This window comes from Podarcis pityusensis (genome assembly GCF_964106645.2).
Source record: "Podarcis pityusensis genome assembly, chromosome: 9".
Taxonomy (NCBI): Eukaryota; Metazoa; Chordata; class Lepidosauria; order Squamata; family Lacertidae; genus Podarcis; species Podarcis pityusensis.
In genome coordinates, this window is record NC_138034.1 from 65,390,569 (window position 1) to 65,413,068 (window position 22,500).

A 22,500-nucleotide genomic window follows, 5' to 3' on the forward strand; every position below is an offset into this window, starting at 1 on the left:
ACACAATGTTTGGTACAATCAGAGACTTAACAGATAGCCAAACAGATATTTGTGACTCTCTTTTACAACAATCTTAGATACACATATGCAATAAAGGTCCCTTTCTTGCGAAGTACATAATAAGCCCGAGATTAAGTCCTGGCAAAACCAAACCTCTGAGACTTTGGTATGCTGGAGCCATGATGACAGGCAGGAAGACCTTGGGGGGACAGGGAATCGTAAATATGAAAGGAAGTATCACAGTTCTGTGACAATCCTGGCCAATTTGATTCTGATACGTTTCTTTTTTAAAACTTTTTTTGGAGCTGGGCCACCTTCATGAATGATTTCCCCTTTTAAGGAAGCAGCATTTAACATCCATGAATAAATCAGTCTTTTTGATCAAAGGCTGATGAGCTCTCCAAGATGGAAACTCTGGATCTTTTTGAAGGCATGTTTTCAAAGCCACACATAATATACACATCTCTCCCTCTAGTTCTGTGGTTTCTTCAAAGGGGCTTCTTGCTTTCCCCTTCTAATCTCCTTAGGCACTGAAGAAGTTTCATCCGGAGAGATTCAAGTCGCAGAATTGTGCACAAAACTTCTAATCGCCAGCCAAGCTAATGGGCTCCCCCCCCTTGTTGTTGTTTCAAACACTTCCGCCACTTTGGGTGAAAAGAAAATCCAGTGCTTTTGCTTGATAATGTCATTTTCATCCTATTGAGGGGAGACCACTCACTTCTTGCAGCCTCTATAAGTCTTCTTTATATGATTTACAGTTCCTCTTCTCCACAAAGGTTCAGGGCAAGCAACAGCCTTGCGAACACAAAATTGCAGCTTCAAATGTTATACACACCATACATTTAAAGGTCGGGGTTTGGCAAGCCACAGGAGGAAGAGGCTTCTGTTCTAGACCTGGAGAGATGCCTTCAAGGACCACTTCACAAGCCATGGCTGAGGTTCAAACCCAGCTCCCTGGAATGTGTACTTCCTAATGTTAGGAATAGTCCAATTCTTTGGACAGACTTTATATGTCTCCTCCAACCCAAGGAGCAGTAGACAGAAGGTATTGCTCTCTTCGCTTAACAAGAGTAGAAGACTTGGCTCCTAGTGCTTCTACCGTACCTGACCAATCCATAGCCTTAATACCATCTGCCAGTTGCAGATGTGTCTGAGCAGTGGGCATGCATGCAGCTTACTATGTATTCAAAGTATCATGTGACCATGGCGGAATATGCTAACTTTCACCCTGCACATAAGACTGATGGGACGTGGGTGGTGATGGTCTAAACCACTGAGCCTCTTGGGCTTGCTGATCAGAAGGTTGGTGGATTGAATCTGCACAATGGGGTGAGCTCCCATTGCTCTGTCCCAGCTCCTGCCAACTAGCAGTTCGAAAGCATGCCAGTGAAAGTAGATAAATAGGTACCACTGTGGCGGGAAGGTAATTTCTGTGCGCTCTGCTTTCCATCACAGTGTTCCATTGCACCAGAAGCGGTTTAGTCCTGCTGGCCACATGACCCGGAAAGCTGCCTGTGGACAAACGCCGGCTCCCTCGGCCTGAAAGTGAGATGAGCGCCGCAATCCCTTAGTCACCTTTGATTGGACTTAACCATCCATGGGTCCTTTACCTTTACATAAGACTGATTACACACTGTCTTGTATATGTGAGGGTGAAAGATCATATGAATCAGGTCTTGACACATATACTGCACCCACATTGCGGAGTACCTTGTCTATAGATGGGGGTGCATTTCTGCTCCTCTGCCGAATAATACAGAGAGCCTGCTTAGTGTATGAAGTAGACTCCAGAATCCATGAAGCTATGATCATTGCAGTATCATCTCTCAAAATGCACAGGATATGTTGTCACCACTATCCATGCGCGTGTATATTTAAGTGTCTTTTAGTGGTGTGGTTGATCAAAGGGTTGAACTGATCTCTCCCCAAATCCACACTTCCAGGAAGGCCTGGGGGCCAAAATCAAATCCTCTTGTGTCTCGATTCTGTTGCAGAACAAGCGTTCCATGCTCAAATTATGCACATGCGTTATCCACGAATGTGAGACTCCATCTTGGGATGCATTATCTTGTTAGATTTGAAGCATGTTCAAACGCTGTAGATGTTCCAGTGCAAATGGTGTGTGTGTGTGTGTGTGTGTGTGTGTGTGAGAGAGAGAGAGAGAGAGAGAGAGTCAAGCACTATTATGACTCAATCTTTTAAAAAAAAGCAAAGAGGATTTTTTTATGGGAGTGGGGAACCAGGAAGAAATAAGCCCCATTTGAAGTCTTTCCACTAATTTCATTGGGTTTTAAACCACAGTGCTCACGAATCCGGATTGTATCAAAGAAACATCTTCATTAGGCTTTAGCTTTACTAAGAATGTGTCACTTCCTGGTGGTTTTGGAAAAGCTTCAGTGCATTACTTGTTAAAAAGAGGCTGCAAGGGAGATCAATAATCTGCTGTAGGGCTACAGATCCTTGATTTAGCATCTTAGACTGTGTCCTCAAGTGATCTGTGGTACAGCTGAAACGAATTTGCTCTCAAAAATGTGGCTTGAAAAAATCCTCATCTGAGTTTTGATGATCTCCAAATATTTGCTGTTTGCTCTCGGCTTGACATTTGATACCAGCTGACATGCATGGAAGTTAGGCTTGCGCTGTTTACCCAGAGGCAAGAGCCAGGTTTGCTGCCATTCAGTCTGAGAAATGGCCCTGCATCTGTCAGGTGACATGCAATGGCACGGATTTATTTTAAAAATATTCTAAGTGCCCTTCAGTCAAACTATTAGAGCAGTGCAAATTAAGAATAGGAAAACAACAGTATAAACTCACAAATAAACAAGGAGAGTGGAGCAAGGATGTAAAATTTCAGCAAAAGCAGCTAACAGTAAATTAATATTCCTGGTTAAAAGCCTGGGCAAACAAACATGTCAGAATGACATTAAAGTTGGCCCCAGATGAGCCTTCGTGGGTTGTGCATTCCACAGACAGACTGTCATAGCTGAGGCCGCAGTCCTAAACACACTTACTGGGGAGCAGGTCCCACTGAACACAGTGAGACTTTCATCTGAGTAAACAAGTGTAGACTTGTATTGTGAGAAGCGAGGGAACTATCTGGAGGAGAGTCTCTGACGATAAACACAGGGTTGTATCAAACTACTCAGAGCAGATCCACTGAAATTAATGACTGTAAGTCATGTCCGCTAAGGTCATAGGGTCTACTCTGAGTAAGAATGAGACTGGATGCAACCCGGTGTTTGAGAGGGCATGTAATATTTATTTGACTGTATTCAGAGGTGTGTTTAAAAAGCAGGAATGGTCAGAAAAAAGGAATCAACATCAACGGAAGATGTCTAAATCATCTTCGCTATGCAGATTATATAGTCATAAAAACAGGCAAAAATGGCCCAATTCACTGGGGGGAATTGGTGCATCACTCCAACCTCAAACAGGTGTGACCTCAGAGTACCCCTAAGTGGCAGTCTCTATCTAGAAGCCAAGCCTAGGGCAGATGGGCCACAGAGCTTCCAGCAGCAGTTGGAGAAGGGCCACCTCCGTTGATCGCCATCTTGTTGTGGTCCATATCCTAGGCACGCTCAAGCTTCCGCCTTCCATCTGGAGGCTGATAATAGATATACACCCAGTGCCTGAGTCAAAGCCTACCTACATCTGAAATCAATAAAGTTGCGGCCAATTTTAAATCCCAGAATGCTGTCTTGTGTCCCATTTGTTTACACCTATTCTTGCCTTTGCCAATAGGGGAGGGTCAATGAGTGGGTGCAGAATAGGAGTAGTTGGCTCCCTGCCTGTAGTTGGCTTTGTATTAGCAGGTGGCGCTGTGGTCTAAACTACTGAACCTCTTGGACTTGCCGATCAGAAGGTCGGCGGTTCGAATCCCCACGACGGGGTGAGCTCCCGTTGCTCTGTCCCAGCTCCTGCCAACCTAGCAGTTCGAAAGCATACCAGTGCAAGTAGATAATGAGGTAAGAGGTACCATTCCGGTGGGAAGGTAAACGGTGTTTCCGTGCGCTCCGGTTTCCGACATGGTGTCCCGTTGCACCAGAAGCGGTTTAGTCCTGCTGGCCACATGACCCGGAAAGCTGTCTGTGGACAAACGCCGGCTCCCTTGGCCTGAAAAGCGAGATGAGCGCCACAACCCCATAGTCACCTTTGACTGGACTTAACTGTCCAGGGGTCCTTTTCCTTTTTTACTGGATCAGTCTACTCGCCTTCCACTCCACCAACCTCAATGGGCATCAGCCACTACCACCAGATGTGGAAAGACAAATATCTGAAGTCCAGGATGGAAATAGGTAAGTTTAAAATGTCGAGACTGTCAGTTTGTAGACAGTTAAGTCAGGACAGATTCATATGACTACAGGGTCAACGACAAAGTATGAGGGGCTGCAAGACAGGTAGTGAGACTAGGAGGACTGGCAAAGGCTTCTCATTAATATATTTATCTCTTCATCATTACAGAGGCAGAAAGGCAAAGGTAGAGTAAAAAAACACACACAGAGACTATAGGAACATGCCTCCTATGGAGGTAGAGTTATTATTTTCCTTTTTTTTTCTTTTAAAGCACAAAGAAAGTAAATTACTCCCAAAAGAAGAATTTGGAACTAGACTAAATTCAATACACAAATTTAATGACTGGAAAATTAAACCCCAGCGGGGTTAATTGTCTTTTGGCAGTCTACAACCCCACTCTGTAGGATTAAGAAAAACATGCTTCGGAATTGTTCTACTGCACAATGAGTCAAATTAGATTCTTGTGTGTTTTTGTTTATGTAGCTGATGTAATCACCTAGTTTTCGATGTCTGCTTAATGCAGTTAAGTGTAATTTGATTATTGGAAGTTTTGAGAGAGGTATTGCTATGCGCAATATGGAATACCAGTGTGCTAAATGGAATATTTATAGAGGCAGGTATGCTCTGCTCCAGATGTGCAGGGATTTGAACTTACAGCTCCCAGTGCAATATACAGAAAATGTTTGCCATGGCTATGGAGCTCCTGCCATTTCCCTAGAACAGAGTTATTTGTTGCCCCTTTTCCACTTGAAAACAGAGAACTTAACAGAGAAGCTATAAGCAAGTTGATATAAATATACAGCAAGTCCGCAACTTATGCAGGCGTTACGTTCTGGGGATTGCACCTAAAGCCAAAACTGGGTACAGTAATACCTCTGCAATGACAAACCTAGACAGCATCTTAAAAAGTAGAGACATCACCTTGCCAACAAAGGTCCGTATAGTAAAAGCCATGGTTTTCCCAGTAGTGATGTATGGAAGTGAAAGCTGGACCATAAAGAAAGCTGATTGCCGAAGAATTGATTCTTTTGAATTATGGTGCTGGAAGAAACTCTTGAGCGTCCCATGGACTGCAAGAAGATCAAACCGATCCATTCTTAAGGAAATCAGCCCTGAGTGCTCACTGGAAGGCCAGATCCTGAAGCTGAGGCTCCAATACTTTTGCCACCTCATGAGAAGAGAAGACTCCCTGGAAAAGACCCTGATGTTGGGCAAGATTGAGGGCACAAGGAATCATAGAATCATAGAGTTGGAAGAGACCACAAGGGCCATCGAGTCCAACCCCCTGCCAAGCAGGAAACACCATCAGAGCACTCCTGACATATGGTTGTCAAGCCTCTGCTTAAAGACCTCCAAAGAAGGAGACTCTACCACACTCCTTGGCAGCAAATTCCACTGTCGAACAGCTCTTACTGTCAGGAAGTTCTTCCTAATGTTTAGGTGGAATCTTCTTTCTTGTAGTTTGGATCCATTGCTCCGTGTCCGCTTCTCTGGAGCAGCAGAAAACAACCTTTCTCCCTCCTCTATGTGACATCCTTTTATATATTTGAACATGGCTATCATATCACCCCTTAACCTCCTCTTCTCCAGGCTAAACATGCCCAGCTCCCTTAGCCGTTCCTCATAAGGCATTGTTTCCAGGCCTTTGACCATTTTGGTTGCCCTCCTCTGGACACGTTCCAGTTTGTCAGTGTCCTTCTTGAACTGTGGTGCCCAGAACTGGACACAGTACTCCAGGTGAGGTCTGACCAGAGCAGAATACAGTGGCACTATTACTTCCCTTGATCTAGATGCTATACTCTTATTGATGCGGCCCAGAATTGCATTGGCTTTTTTAGCTGCCGCGTCACACTGTTGGCTCATGTCAAGTTTGTGGTCAACCAAGACTCCTAGATCCTTTTCACATGTACTGCTCTCAAGCCAGGTGTCACCCATCTTGTATTTGTGCCTCTCATTTTTTTTGCCCAAGTGCAATACTTTACATTTCTCCCTGTTAAAATTCATCTTGTTTGTTTTTGCCCAGTTCTCTAATCTGTCAAGGTCGTTTTGAAGTGTGAGCCTGTCCTCTGGGGTGTTAGCCACCCCTCCCAGTTTGGTGTCATCTGCAAATTTGATCAGGATGCCCTTGAGTCCATCATCCAAGTCGTTGATAAAGAAGTTGAATAAGACCGGGCCCAAGACAGAACCCTGTGGCACCCCACTAGTCACTCTTCTCCAGGATGAAGAGGAACCATTGATGAGCACCCTTTGGGTTCGGTCAGTCAGCCAGTTACAAATCCACTGAGTGGTAGCATAGTCAAGACCGCATTTTACCAGCTTCTTTACAAGAATATCATGGGGCACCTTGTCAAATGCCTTGCTGAAATCAAGGTAGGCTACATCCACTGCATTCCCTTCATCTACCAGGCTTGTAATTCTGTCAAAAAACGAGATCAGGTTAGTCTGACATGACTTATTTTTCATAAATCCATGCTGACTATTGGTGATCACAGCATTCCTTTCTAGGCGCTCACAGACTGTTTGCTTAATGATCTGCTCCAGAATCTTCCCTGGTATTGATGTCAGACTGATTGGGCGGTAATTATTTGGGTCCTCTCTTTTCCCCTTTTTGAAAATAGGGACAACATTTGCCCTCCTCCAGTCTGTCGGGACTTCGCCTGTTCTCCAGGAATTCTCAAAGATGACTGCCAGTGGTTCTGAGATCACATCTGCCAGTTCTTTTAATACTCTTGGATGCAGTTCATCTGGCCTTGGAGAGTTGAATACATCTAAACTAGCCAAGTATTCTTGTACTATCTCCTTAGTTATTCTGGGCTGTGTTTCCTTTGCTGAATCATTTGCCCCAAATTCTTCAGGTCGGGCATTGTTTTCTTTATTGGAGAAGACTGAGGCAAAGAAGGCATTGAGGAGTTCAGCCCTTTCTGTGTCCCCTGTTTGCATTTCACCATCTTCTCCTCTGAGTGACCCCACTGTTTCTTTGTTCTTCCTTTTGCTACGAACGTACCCATAAAAGCCTTTTTTGTTGCTTTTAACCTCTCTAGCAAGCCTGAGTTCATTCTGTGCTTTAGCTTTTCTGACTTTGTGTCTACACGTGCTGGCTATTTGTTTGAATTCCTCTTTGGTGGTTCCCCCCTTTTCCATTTTTTGTACACATCCTTTTTTAATCTTAACTCAGTTAAAAGTTCTTTAGATAGCCACCCTGGCTTCTTTAGGCACCTTCCATGTTTCCAGGAGAAGGGGACGACAGAGGACGAGATGGTTGGACAGTGTTCTCGAAGCTATGAACATGAGTTTGACCAAACTGCAGGAGGCAGTGGAGGACAGGAGTGCCTGGCGTGCTCTGGTCCATGGGGTCACGAAGAGTCGGACACGACTAAACGACTAAACAACAACAACAATACCTCCGCAAACATCCGCCTTGTCTAGTGCCCATTTCGGCGAACGTCTGCAGCAAACCCAGAAGTACCGTGTGCAAAGTGCTAAATTGCACTTCGCGGATGTGCAGAAGTGCAAACCACTCCGTGAACGCGCGCAGATGCGGCGCTTTGCCCTGTGTCCTTTTCGGCTAGTGGCCGGGGCTCCGGAACAGATCCCAGCCGCAAAACGTGGTACGACTGTATAGTCAAAACAGATTAGGTGCAATGGTGTGAGTTCATCATCATCATCATCATTTTTATGCTGCTTTCCCCCACCACAAAGGAATTGTTCAAAGCAGCTTACAAATATAAATGCAAACGTAACAACAACAATAATCCAAACTGATAAAACACAAATGAACAAACAAACTAAAAACAGCAAAGCCAAAACACAGACACACAATGATTTTAGGGATCATTAAGAAAGGAGTTCAGCAAAAATGTCAAGCAACTCCACCATAAAGAGTTACCACATTAGGTTTTTTAGGTTATAAAAACAAAAGTAAGAGGGGACATGGCAGAGGTATATTACAGAATCATAGTAATTGTTGTAATTCAACAACTTCTTTTGCTTTTTCCTGTAGGACTAATTGCAGTCGTTTACCATACCCATTGAGTCAATCAACCATCTCCTACTACCCTTCTGAGAACCCCCCCACCCCACCCCAATATGCATAAGGGTCTGGTGACTTCTGTTTCAGTGTATCTGAAGAAGTGTGCATGCACACAAAAGCTTATACCCAGTACAAACTTAGTTGGTCTCTAAGGTGCTACTGAACATTTTTAAATTTTTAAAATTTCGACTGCCACCTACCTGAATCTACTCTCAGAAAAATTTTCCTGATGTTTAGTCGAAATACCAGGTTATAAACGGTGTGAAGAAAGTGAAGAGAGATATTTTTCTCCTTCTCTCGTAATTTTAGAACCCGGTGCCATCAAATTAAGTTGAATGTTGGAAGAATAAAGACGGAAAGATTCTCACTACCCCTGGTTGTTCACTGACTACATGAGGGGGCTCATTCGAACACCCCTTAGGTGATGACCCTACTTTAGAGGTCTACTTCACATTCAGGTGATAAAGCCATGAATGGGCTGCACCACTTCAGACTGCAAGTGGAATGCACGTCTGAATGCTTCTCCAAGTACAGTCGTACCTTGGAAGTAGAAGAGAATCCATTTTGGAAGTCCGTTGGACTTCCAACATGTTTGGAAACCAAAGTGTGGCATCTGATCGGCTGCAGGAAGCTCCTGCAGCCAATCAGAAGCCGTGGAAGCCGTCGGACATTCAGGTTCCAAAGAATGTTCGCAAACCAGAACACTCACTTCCCGGTTTGTGGCGGCTGGGAGCCAAAACGTTCGACTTGCAAGGCGTTTGGGATCCAAGGTACAACTGTAATATATAATCCCTGCATGTTAAAAACATGCATGCCCAGAAGAAAGCTACATTGGAATCTTTCTGCTGACTTCCAGTTTATTGTGTGAAGGGATCATTGTGTGTGTGGAGTATTCAGTTATGAGAACCCCCCCACTTCAGTCTGAAGTTGTGCAGGCCAGATACAGATTGACCCAGTGCTTTTTTTTCTAGAAAAATGTTTAGGGATACTCTCATTTTGACTCAAGAAAATGACCACTTTATAGTTCAAATGGGGAAAAATAAATACAGTGGTACCTCGGTTTAAGAACAGTCCTGTTTACGAATGATTCAGTTTAAGAACTCCGCGAAACCAGAAATAGTGTCCTGGTTTGCAAACTTTACTTGGTGTAAGGACAGAATCCGAATAGTGGAAGGGCACCGGCGGTGGGAGGCCTCATTAGGGAAAGCGCGCCTCGGTTTAAGAACAGTTTCTGATTAAGAACAGAATTCCAGAACTGATTAAGTTCGTAAACCGAGGTACCACTGTACAGTAAATGGGCAAAAGTACAAAGATTCACAAAATGTTTAGGAGTATACATATCACTGCGTTCCCCCCCCCCCGAAAAAAAAGGACTAGATTTACCACTTCCATGGGACTGGGATCTATGCCAGAATGGAAGGACTTTCTGTTCCCGACTTCTATTATTTTCTAACTTCTCCATTATTTCTCTCGAATTATTTTCATTGTCATTTTGGGGTGCCGCAATAATAAATCCAAAGAACCAGACGTTTATCTTAGCGTCTGAACTCCTCGGAGCGTTTCTGAATCGGCATCCCGCAAACATCAGGGCATACCAGTGCTGCAGAGAAAACTGGCCTCCGACCACATCGTTACTAGGAACATTTTGATCCAGGGATGTAATGAGAAGCAGCATTCAGGGATTTCCCCTCCCCCCCCCCCACTGTGGTGGCTGTAATGTATAGACGCAGGTGCATCACCCAGACGCGGGACACAAAAATGCGTTTCTGGCCTGGCCTGCCCGCCAGCTTGGATCTCTGCTCTGCTGTTTCATTTCCAAAACTTGTTACTAGAGCAAGTTGGAATTTCATTCTAAATCCATATTCTCTGGATACTAATTAGGTGGGAGTGGAGGAGGAGGGATCCTTTCCCAGAACTCCTCGTAAAAAGAGCAAAAATCATTGTGGAAATGCCCTATCAATGAGAAGAATTAAGTAGCATTTCTTAATTCTGGAAACAACTGCTTCCCTCCCTCCCTCCCACAATCTCTTAAGCCACTTCTTCTCTTGGATGCCCATTATTAAAAATAAAATAAAAAAGCATAAAAACCCTTAGCCTGATACCAACCATGTTTCGTTGGGTTGCTTTTGATTTTGGAAAGAAGTCAGAAAAAAATAAATATTGGAGAGATTAAAGAATGTATGACATTGCTGAATGGTCTAACTATTTAATTCACGGCAAACATTTTATAACTGCATTGGTCCAAACAGGTATTCTCCTCTCAGTCAGCAGCACAATCTGCCCCATCATAACTTCAGGGGGAAACTCTGGGAAAATCCTAAGGCAATGACAGTGAGGCCTTGCCAAATGGTCCAAACACAAAACGAAAGATGTAACAATTAGATGCTTATTTCAAAGCTATATTTTATTATCACATTTTTGTATTGCATTAGTTATAAGACGTACATTTTTTGTTTCTTCAGCTTGTAAACCGCCTTGAGTATTGTGAGACAGAAAGACGGTATACAAATTAAAAATGATGATGATGTTGATGTGCCCATGGCAGGGTTTGATGTTGCAATCCCAGCCTTCCCCATTCACACACAACAAACATATGTGGAGTCATGTGAACAGCCTCACAATGTCACTCTTGGTAGGGAGAAGGTCAAGGGTCTGACTGGTAGGCCCAAATGCCGAGTCTGAAATTTCACCACTTGAATTTTTTGTTACGAAATATCTGGAACTGCACTTGGAAAGCAGCTAGTCTAGTTTTGCTGGGCTTCTCAATTAGCTGATTGCTGTATATATTTCATTTCAAAGAGGCAACGGCTGTTTCATCAGCAGTAAATCCTAGCATTCACCGTAACAAGTTAACTAAGCACTTTATCAGCTTTGCGTAATAAGGACTGGGACCCACATTGCCACTCATAATAATGGTAATCTGTCTCCCTAAGTATTGTCTTGCTGTTGGATTTAAGACTGCTAGATCAGAAAAGATTTCAGTGTTGCAATTTCTGAAATAAAGCTGATGATGTGCAAGCTGGGGTCAAAACTTGGTATCCAAGGAAGACCACAGGTCAGAACAGGTTTGGTTCTATTTCATTTTGTATTTATTGAGCCAAGTGGATTATTTTTTAATATTTTGCCTGCTAATAATAATAATAATAATAATAATAATAATAATAATAATTTATTATTTGTACCCCGCCCATCTGGCTGGGTTTCCCCAGCCACTCTGGGCGGCTTCCATAGAAACCAAAAATACACTAAAATATCACAGATTAAAAACTTCCCTGAACAGGGCTGCCTTAAGATGTCTTCTGAATGTCAGGTAGTTATTTATCGCTTTGACATCTGATGGGAGGGCGTTCCACAGGGCGGGCACCACTACCGAGAAGGCCCTCTGCCTGGTTCCCTGTAGCTTTGCTTCTCGCAATGAGGGAACCGCCAGAAGGCCCTCGGCGCTGGACCTCAGTGTCCAGGCAGAACGATGGGGGTGGAGACGCTCCTTCAGGTATACAGGGCCGAGGCCGTTTAGGGCTTTAAAGGTCAACACCAGCACTTTGAATTGTGCTCGGAAACGTACTGGGAGCCAATGTAGGTCTTTCAAGACCGGTGTCATGTGGTCTCGGCGGCCGCCCCCAGTCACCAGTCTAGCTGCCGCATTCTGGATTAGTTGTAGTTTCCGAGTCACCTTCAAAGGTAGCCCCACGTAGAGCGCACTGCAGTAGTCTAAGCGGGAGATAACTAGGGCATGCACCACTCTGGCGAGACAGTCCGCGGGCAGGTAGGGTCTCAGCCTGCGTACCAGGTGGAGTTGGTAGACAGCTGCCCTGGATACAGAAATGACCTGCGCCTCCATGGACAGCTGTGAGTCCAAAATGACTCCCAGGCTGCGCACCTGGTCCTTCAGGGGCACCGTTACCCTATTCAGGACCAGGGAGTCCTCCACACCAGCCCGCCCCCTGTCCCCCAAAAACAGTACTTCTGTCTTGTCAGGATTCAACTTCAATCCATTAGCCGCCATCCATCCTCCAACCGCCTCCAGGCACTCACATATTATTGTTCATATTAGTAAAACACTTCCACACTACCAGCTTTATGTTAAGTCAATTTGCATTATTTGGAAGTTCAGATCTCAGTTTGTTCATAATCACCTCTCTTAGTTTGGTGGGGCTTGACTTTGTTTCTGTTTACGATGTATGACATAGAGGCCATCCATTAGATTCTGCAGAAGGAAGAAACATGCAGAAGTGGCCACTGGGCAGGGTGGAGACACTCCGTTAACTTCCCAGCAGGTGTGTCACTGTTTCTGTCTGGGGCGCAGAGAGGAGGTTGACCTGGGGCAAACCAACCAACCAGAAAAAATGCCGGACTGGCCACTTCTGAAAGTGTGTTGACACTCAGTATAATAATGATAAGAAGAATTATACTACACATTGTAGAGGGGGAAGGAGGCAACTGAGCATGAGGCTGACCGATACAAGGTAGCTCCATATCTATGGAATTCTCTCCTCGCCATGGTGTGCCTGGCCTCTTCATCAAACTTTTAGGAAACAGGTCAAGACACACCTTTGGAGAGTACGTGGGGTGAAGAATTCTCAGCTTTTTACAATTGGGGTTTCATGGAATTGATGGACAATTTAATGCAGTTCCCCCTGTTGGGATTTTTATCCATCCATGCTGCTCCAGTAGTAGCACTATGTTTTGTGTGTATATCAATGTGAGTGTCTGAGAGAGTGTGAGACAGGAAGTCTCAGTACTGTTGGAAGTTAGTTTCACTTCTGTTTGTGATGCTGTTCTGTACTGGTGCTGAGAGAGCACAGACATGCTGATGAAGTCTCTGTATGTAGACAGTAAAATAAAGTAGTTTAGAGCTACTGATTGACTCTTTCTTCTGCAATGAGATGCCAGAAGACAAGTGTGCTCATCTCAGAAGGGAGGGGTCGCTTATTACCAGTATCTCTGGACTGAGGAAGATTTATAGCCAGAGTGTGTCCACCGGAGAGACGCCCCGGTGTCTTGGGAAGTTGGTGGCCTTCCCGGGCGTTTTTCCAAGGTGTGCCTGGCCTCTTCATCAAACTTTTAGGAAACAGGTCAAGGCATACCTTTGGAGAATATGTGGGGTGAAGAATTCTCAGCTTTTTAAAATTGGGTTTTCATGGAATTGATAGACAATTTAATGCTATTTTTTCCCACCTTCTGTGCGATAAGAGTTATGGAATTGCTTTTGTTCCATTTGCTTTTTTATTCTATTGCTTTATATTTTTATTGATGTAATCTGTTATGGGGCCTACTGGTGATGGTGGTACATGAAATAAACAAATAAATAAATGACGTATTCAAATAAGGGGTTCTTTTGAGGGGGGGGGAAAGGAGATATGATTTCATTTCATTTCTTTGACTTATTAGTTGCCTGTCACCCGAAGGTCTCCAAACGACATTGAAGGCGTCCAAGCAAACATTGTATTCTCTTTGACAAAACTGAATTGCACTTGTACCCACTCAGATTACACAAATTAGCAGAGGAGAAACGGATTATATTACAGCCCAGACTCCAGGCCCGTGTTTCAGTTCAAATGCCTGTGCTAATAAAGTCATTTCCTTTAACAGGCTAGAACCAAATGAATATTACAGCACATAAATAATGCTCCCTTGATAAAGGAGTGTTATACCACGGAAAATGAAGCTCAAGGAACCATATACATCAAATGCAAGGCCCTTTGGAATTGCCCAAAGGATTTAAAATATGACTATTACATTAAATTCTTAATTGTCCAAATCTTTCTTTCTCTGTTGGGAAGGAAAACCTGGCCTGGGTGGCACTCTTAACATATGGTTTAATGTCTTCTGACAGCCTCGGAGGGAAGAAATTATCCCACAGAATGGGGAAATCTGAGACAACCAGGATGCCTTAATTTCCACAGCGAAAAATTAATCTTTTCACAGTTCTACTACAGATGCCCAGTACTATACAGTGGTACCCTGGGTTACAGACGCTTCAGGTTACAGACACTTCAGGTTACAGACACTTCAGGTTACAGACTCCGCTAACCCAGAAATAGTACCTCGGGTTAAGAACTTTGCTTCAGGATGAGAACAGAAATCGTGCGGCGGCAGCGGGAGGCCCCATTAGCTAAAGTGGTACCTCAGGTTAAGAACAGTTTCAGGTTAAAAACAAACCTCCAGAACGAATTAAATTCTTAACCTGAGGTACCACTATACTTCCAAAAATCCACAGGTCAGTTTTCCTAATGCCTGAGATGCTGGATGGGAGGAAACTGCTTTGACCAAGGGTGGTGGCAGAAGAGGTCTAGTGATATAGGTTGTAGTGAGTATGAGTTACTCGTGCGTAAACTGGTGCCTCTCTAGGCTAATTTGCCTTGTTAAACCTTTCTGACTGCACAGTCCTTTCTAATCATGACTGCCTCAGTCACTGGCAGAATCCGTCAGTGGGCGTTTCTTGAACCTCTTCCAACATAAAAGTTGTTTGACACCCAGTCTCCTCCTCCTCTCACTGCGCGGGAGCCTTCTGCGCAGGGAGGGCGTAGGTAGCGGAGGACCTGTCCCCTCCTCACTGAGTTCCAGTGAAGAGTCCTAGAGCCCTCTCTCCGATTCCCCCATCTGCCCCCCTTTATCCCTGGTGTTGCGCTTAAATGCTTCCCCCTCTACTGAGCTGTTTCTCCCCCTGCTGCTGGGTCCTTCTCCAGCATCATCTAGGTGCCTCCCCTTCGCCTCTCGCTCCTATGTCAGTTCCGTGACACAGGTCTACTGGTAAAAAAGTGGTAGGGGGGCACACACTCCTGCTGTCAAGGGTGGCAGGAGAAAGCACCCTATGAGTGCCATGTTCTATGTGCTATAGCTGGCAAGAGAAACCCTGCAAGTTCAGTCGGAGAAGAGTCACACTCTGAATCACAGTTTTCTCCATGCCATCTCCTAGCTGGCTCACGCCTCTCCCAGTATGAGGAAATATCTTGTAATGTCATGTATGAGATTGATCCGATTAGAATAATGCTGTCTGCTTCTGTGGCGACAGGGTGAGAGATTGTAAGACGAAGGGCCTCACCTGCCACCTTTGCTAAAGTTTCAGCTAGACATCCAGTTTCAAAATAAAGTTTCAGGTAGAATCCAGATCACCCAGCACTGTGCTGAGCTGCCACCTACTCCCTCAATAATGGTGCTGATATGCGGCATAAGTCAGAGACATTTAGTTTGATGGTGGCATTGCAATCTGGGATGTGAGAAAAATATCATGGGGACTGGCAGAATCCGAGACCAGAGAGAAGAGTCGGTGAAAGAAGACTGGAAGAAATTTAAAGACTATTTACAGAAATATTGTAAAATTAAGGAATCTTAGAAGGATGTTGGATAGAAACTAAGAGGTTTTTAGCTGTAATGCTTTAAGAGATATGAAAAAAGGTTTGCAACTGGGTAATTTTAATGGTAAGGATTTGCTGAACTAACAAATTGAACTGGAATACAAAAAAGGGAGGTACAGTGGTGCCTCGCAAGACGAAATTAATCCGTTCCGCGAGAGTCTTCGTCTAGCGGTTTTTTCGTCTTGCGAAGCAACCCTATTAGCGGCTTAACGGATTAGCGCTATTAGCGGTTTAGCGGCTATTAAAGGCTTAAAGGCTTAGCGGATTAGCTGCTAAAAGGCTATTAAAGGCTATTAAAGGCTTAGCAGGTTAGATAAAGGGGGCGAAAAGCGAAAAAAAAATCTCAAGACTTGCAAGACATTTTCGTCTTGCGAAGCAAGCCCATAGGGAAATTCGTCCTGCGAAGCAACTCAAAAACGGAAAACCCTTTCGTCTAGCGGGTTTTCCGTCTTGCGAGGCATTCGTCTTGCGGGGCACCACTGTATGAGGAGGTCTGGGGAAATAAGTATAGGGAAGATAGGTTATGGAAAATTAATGTCTTTTTAACTGTTTTATTTGGTATGTTTCTTTTAATTTTTTACTTTTTTGGTTATATTTTAAAAAACTTTATTCTTTTTCTTTCTGTATTCTGTATTTTTTGTATTTTTTGAAACTTTAATAAATATCATTTAAAAAAAAACACAAAAATATCATGGGGGGCTTTGTCAAAAAGCCTTAGTGCAATCAAGATACACTATGCCCATAGCATTCCCCTGATCCACCAAGCTTGTAACTCCATCGAAAAAAGAAATGAGATTCATCTGACATAACTTATTTTTGAGAAACTCTTGCTGGGTCTTAATAATCACTTTCCTTTCTTCTTCTTTTTTAATATAATTTTTATTTTTTCCCTTGCTTGTTACATAACAAGAAAAATAATACAAAAAACAATACCGAAAAAGGGTACAACTTAAGAGGGGGAGGGAAAATAAAAATAATAAAACTTACACAATCTGTTATTAAGATGAAAAGTTTGACATAAATTTGTGATTGCAATTTCATGTTACAATAAAAATAAAAATCTCATTATCTTTTATACCTGACCTCCCATTTATTCATTTTTACATATCTTTACTGCCATACCAAAATACTATTTTTTGTGTTAATATTTTCACAATGTATATATATTTATGTTTATATAAGCAATTGCTAAGAACTGCTGGCATCACTCAAAAGCTGCTACAGATCTTAACATGGTATAATTTTGTTTAAGATATGTTCTGAAGGCCTCCCATTTTGATACAAATTCAGTTCTCAGTTTATTTTTTATTTCCCCTGATAAATTGTCTAATTCAGCATATTCAGTCAATTAATAATCACTTTTCTAAGTGTTCACAGACTGACGAATTACCTTTTCTAGGTCCTTCCCTGGTATCATTGTCAAACTCACCGGTCATGTGCTCCTGTCTGAAAGAAAGCCTTAATGTTGCTGTGGTTTGTATGTGTTGTAATAATAATTAAGTGTCATGGTGCCTGGATTCTTTGTGCAGGCGTCTGATTTGAGAGTTTAAGAGAGTTCAATCTAATTAGCTTACTGAAGGGAAGGGAAGGTCAGGTTGTGATTAATCTTATCTAGGCAAGAGATCACAGGTGATGGCTCAGAACTGTTTTGAGCAAGCAGATAAAGAAAAGCTGGACAAAATCTGATAGCTAGATGTGGAAATCAGCAATGCCTAGTAGCGAGGCTAATTAACCACTGGAAGAAATTTCCAAAGCTTGTGGCGAGATTCTCCACTGTGGCGTCTTAAAATCAAGATTCCGAAAGATATGATGGATTCCATTACAAATTGGAAAGAGGATAGAGAGAGAGAGAGAGAGAGAGTTATATTTCTCAAGCTGTGTTAAGCAAGTAGGCAATTTAAAATGGCACATATACAGTGGTACCTCTGGATGCGAACGGGATCCATTCTGGAGCCCCATTCATATCCTGAAGTGAACACAACCCGTGTTTGCGTGTGCACAGGTCACGATTCGCCGCTTCCGCACATGACGTCATTTTGAGCATCTGCGCATGTGCGAGTGGCGAGGTATGACTGTACAAACAAACACAACTGGTGTGGTCTTAGAAATATGTGAAAATTATAGGAGAGAATATTATAGTGTACTACTACTACAGTGGTACCTCAGGTTAAGAACTTAATTTGTTCCGGAGGTCTGTTCTTAACCTGAAACTGTTCTTAACCTGAAACACCACTTTAGCTAATGGGGTCTCCTGCTGCTGCCGCGCCGCCGGAACCCGATTTCTGTTCTTATCCTGAAGCAAAGTTCTTAACCTGAAGCACTATTTCTGGGTTAGCAGAGTGTGTAACCTGAAACGTATGTAACCTGAAGCGTATGTAACCCAAGGTACCACTGTACTACTATTACTACTACTACTACTACTACTACTATTAATAATAATAAATACTTTGCAAAGAACAGGTATGACTGGTCCCCACCCATAAGGAGTAGAGGGTTCAAACCTGCTCTCTGCAGGAGTCTGTGTTCTTGAACAGCGAAGTCCTTGTTCTAAAACGGTGCCAGCTTTATTACATAGCCCAACCAACCGTAAGATGTTTAGGCCGTGTGACAAAACACACATCTGGCATCTGGACCATAGACTAGAGGACAGAGCAGCCACAAGAATCCAGAAGTTGGTCTGCCCTGCTATAAACTGTCAGCCAAATGAGACCTAAGCATCCTCCGTAGCTGTAAGCACAGAAAAGCATCCAATGAAATTAAAGGGCAACAAATTTAATGTGGCTAAAAAGGAAATACTTTCCCAAGAGCATGTCATTAAGAGGGAGTAGGAACCCTGCTAGAAAGGGGAAAAAATCCCCACCATTTTGGGTTCTATGTCCAGATTATAATTCTAAGTGTCACAGAGCAAAAGACCCATTTGAACCTCGTGTTTCCATCGTGACCTTAATATTACTGGTTTATCCTATCACTGATGGAAGTCTTACTTTAGAATATCCTTTCAGCATCAGTCATTTTATATCAGACACACATGAGTTCATTAGCAAGGGAAATATCCTGAAGGTATGCTGAAACAGAGCCCTCAGAAAACACACAAATACTTTATATTAGAGCTTCTTCTTCTTCTTGGGGTGTGAGGGCATTTTTTTGTTTCTGCCCGCCACTTGTCTGCAAGGACGGCTACTTATCATATTCCCCGGGTTAAATGAAAATAAAAGTTCAGCTAAATACAAAGGTTTCTGTTTACCAATGAATGTGGCAAGGAGAGGAAGTGGAAAGGGCGTGTTCCGGATCCTTGAAACACCACATTTGAAAACCACAAACACCAGAACTGTCTAAAATTACACTGGGATGGCAAGGGCATTGTATGCCAAAAGAATATATATCTTTGTGTATGTGTGTGTGTGTTAATTTTGTACATACGAACAAACGAACAAAATTCCCATGAGTTTTGAGGCCTTATGAGTTTTGAGGCCTCAAGCCTTATGAGGAACAGTTGAAGAAGCTGGGTATGTTTATTTATGTATGCTACAACAGCAGCAAGAGTCTTGATAGCACAAGGATGGGAGAATGAGGAAACCCCGACAAAAGAACAGTGGCGAGAGAAATTGATGAACTATGCAGAACTGGCGAAACTGACATGCAAATTGCGAGATAAGGACAACTGTGACTTCAAAGAAGAATGGGAACTTTTTACAAATTATTTAAAAAGACAACAAAATGAACCGGACTCCTTGGCAGGTTTTGAATAAACATACACCAATTTATTAAGGGTCAATACAGTAGATAGATAATATAAGGATGTATACAATTTGACGGTATGCAAAGAACAACATGAGTTGAGAAATCAGAGAGAGGAGCTGAGGGAAGTTTTTGGGGGGAGGGAGGGAGGGCTCGTTGGGAGGTGGGGGCAAAGAAAGGGGGGGAAATAATGAAGATGATTTGTTTTGATAATTTGTTATGTTGAAATTGTTAATAATTTTTTTAATAAAATAGAAGAAGCTGGGTATGTTTAGCCTGGAAAAGAGGAGTCTGGGAGGAGATATGATAGCCATCTTCAAATATCTCAAGCACTGTCACATGGAAGATGGAGCAAGCTTGTCTCCTCCTGCTCTGGAGGGTAGGACTCGAACCAATGGCTTCAGGTTACAAGAAGGAGATTCCAACTAAACATCAGGAAGAATTTCCTGACAGTAAGAGATGTTTGACAGTGGAACCAACTCCCTCAGGAAGTGGTGGACTCTCCTTCCTTGGAGGTTTTAAGCAGCGGTTTGATGGCCATCTGTCATGGATGCTTTAGCTGAGATTCTTGCATTGCAGGGAATTGGATGAATTGACCCTTGGGATCCTTTTGAACACTGCAATTCTATGATTCTAAATCTTTTGCACAACCATTCATCACCATACACTCCTGGTACTAAGTCAAAGTGTGTATAACCGGAACAAGCACATATCTGTCTCAAACCCACTTTCCTCTGAGGAATCTTCAATCTGAATGAACAGTCAATAAAATTGCAAATGTGGTCCGATGCAAGTTAGTGTCCACTGATGGATCTGGGGGCAAAAAAAAACCCCAACTGCATATATACACTAATGGGGTCAGGGCTGGCAGTGGCTGAGGAAGCAAGGGATATTAAAGTCATGGTGGATAGTTCAGTGGAAATGCGAACCCTGAGTGGTGCAACTGAGAAAAGGCCAATTCCATGCTAGGAATCACTGGAAAACAAATCCAAAATAAAACAGCCAATATCATAAAACCACAAATAAATGATGTGGTCACACTTGGAAATTTGCGCACGATTCTGGTCCCCACATCTCAAAAAGGAAATTGTGGATCTGGACAGGGTGCCAATGAGGGCCACCAAAATCACCGGGGGGGTGGCAGTTCCCCTACTGGAAAAAGCAAATTTTGATCAGTGAAGTCTGCCAGCGAGGGAAACATCTATTTATTTTTGTGAGACTATTTTTGGTGTTTCCCTCTTATAAACAGTTTAAGAGAGAATTTTCAAAGATGCCTTTCCTTCTGACAATGACTGGTTCTTTTTGTTAATTAGATTTTACGTTCTCCTTCAGTATCTCAAAAAGACAAATATACTGATGTTTTGGGGCGATTCATCTTTTTTTAGCCATCACCATTATGAATCAGTGACCGGGTATATTAATCAACAGTAAGCTCCTGATGGCCAAAATAAAGTTTACATGCACATGTGCACAATATTATTCAGACAGAATCTTTTCAATAAAAAAAGCTGCTTCTGAAGAAGCAGTTGAAACCAGAAAAATGGTAGAGGAAGACTGCTTAATCCAGAAGCAGAGAACCTGTGGCCTTTCAAATGTTGCTGAACTCCAACTCCCATTAGCCCCCGTCCACATGGGCAATAATCAGGGGTGATGGGAATTACAGTCCGGTGGGCCACAGATTCCCTGTCCCTGATTTAATAAGATGCATTTGCTGCAACTGTGGTCTAAACCACTGAGCCTCTTGGGCTTGCCGATCAGAAGGTTGGCGGTTCGAATCCCCGCAGCGGAGTGAGCTCCTGTTGCTCTGTCCCAGCTCCTGCCAACCTAGCAGTTCGAAAGCATGCCAGTGCAAGTAGATAAATAGCTACCGCTCCAGCGGGAAGGTAAACAACATTTCCGTGCACTCTGGTTTCCGTCACGGTGTTCTGTTGCGCCAGATGTGGTTTAGTCCTGCTGGCCACATGACCCGGAAAGCTGTCTGTGGACAAACACCGGCTCCCTTGGCCTGAAAGCGAGATGAGCGCCACAACCCCATAGTCACCTTTGACTGGACTTAACCATCCAGGGGTCCTTTACCTTTTTACCTTACAATTTATTTGACCACGTCATCCATAATAATTTTGGGACTGCTACTATCCCATGTTCCTGTGACCATGTTGTGGGGCTTGCTAAGTTTGCTAGAAGTGTGGGGACACCGTGTGCATGTGAATGTGCGCGCCCCAGTCCACATAGAACGGCACTATGGACAAAAGAACGAGAAATGAGCCTAGGCAAGCACTTGGCTAGCAAGATGTGAAAGGGACACCTTCCAAATTCAGAAGAGCGCTGCAGGGATGTTATGAGTTTGTGCTGGGTTTCTCTTTAATCTTGCTACAACAAACCAAAGCAGTTAAAGGGGAATGCAAAGAGGGAATTATACCCCACTGTTGGCTGCCAAGAACAGAAGCTAGGAAGATAAGAAGTTTGCTAAACAGCCATTCCAGTTCAAGACATGTAAGCAGAAAGAGGATAGTAACACCTCTTGCACCCAGCAAACAAAACAAAAGGGCTCCCCAGTGTCTCTGGATGTGGCTGGATGGGGGCGGTGCATACAACTTTGATGGGAGAATCAGCCAATGGATGACAATCCTCATCAGCAGAAAGCCTATGGAACGCCAGTCTCTTAGAGTCTTTTGATAAAAGTGAGTGGAAAGGGTGATTCTAATCCTCAACTCCTATACAGTGGTACCTCTGGTTACGAACTTAATTCGTTCCGGAAGTCCATTCTTAACCTGAAACCGTTCTTAACCTGAGGTACCACTTTAGCTAATGGGGCCTCCCGCTGCCACTGCCACACAATTTCTGTTCTCATCCTGAGGTAAAGTTCTTAACCCGAGGTACTACTTCCGAGTTAGCGGAGTCTGTAACCCGAAATGTTTGGAACCCGAGGTGTTTGTAACCTGAGGTACCACTGTATATTGTTTGGAAAAAGCCAGCTCTTTAATTGCCCCTGTTTTGTCGTCCAAAGACTAGGAGAAAAAGTTCTAGTCATTTATTTATATCCAAAGGTCTTTAACCTGGGAGAAATCTACTGCTGCGCTA

At 43.4% G+C, this 22,500-nt stretch overlaps 1 protein-coding gene across 3 annotated transcripts in view; it reads right to left on the minus strand.

The window, feature by feature from the left end:
- The window catches only part of CFAP299 (cilia and flagella associated protein 299), a 327,043-nt gene that overhangs the window by 24,911 nt on the left and 279,632 nt on the right, over positions 1-22,500 (minus strand). The window lies entirely within an intron of this gene.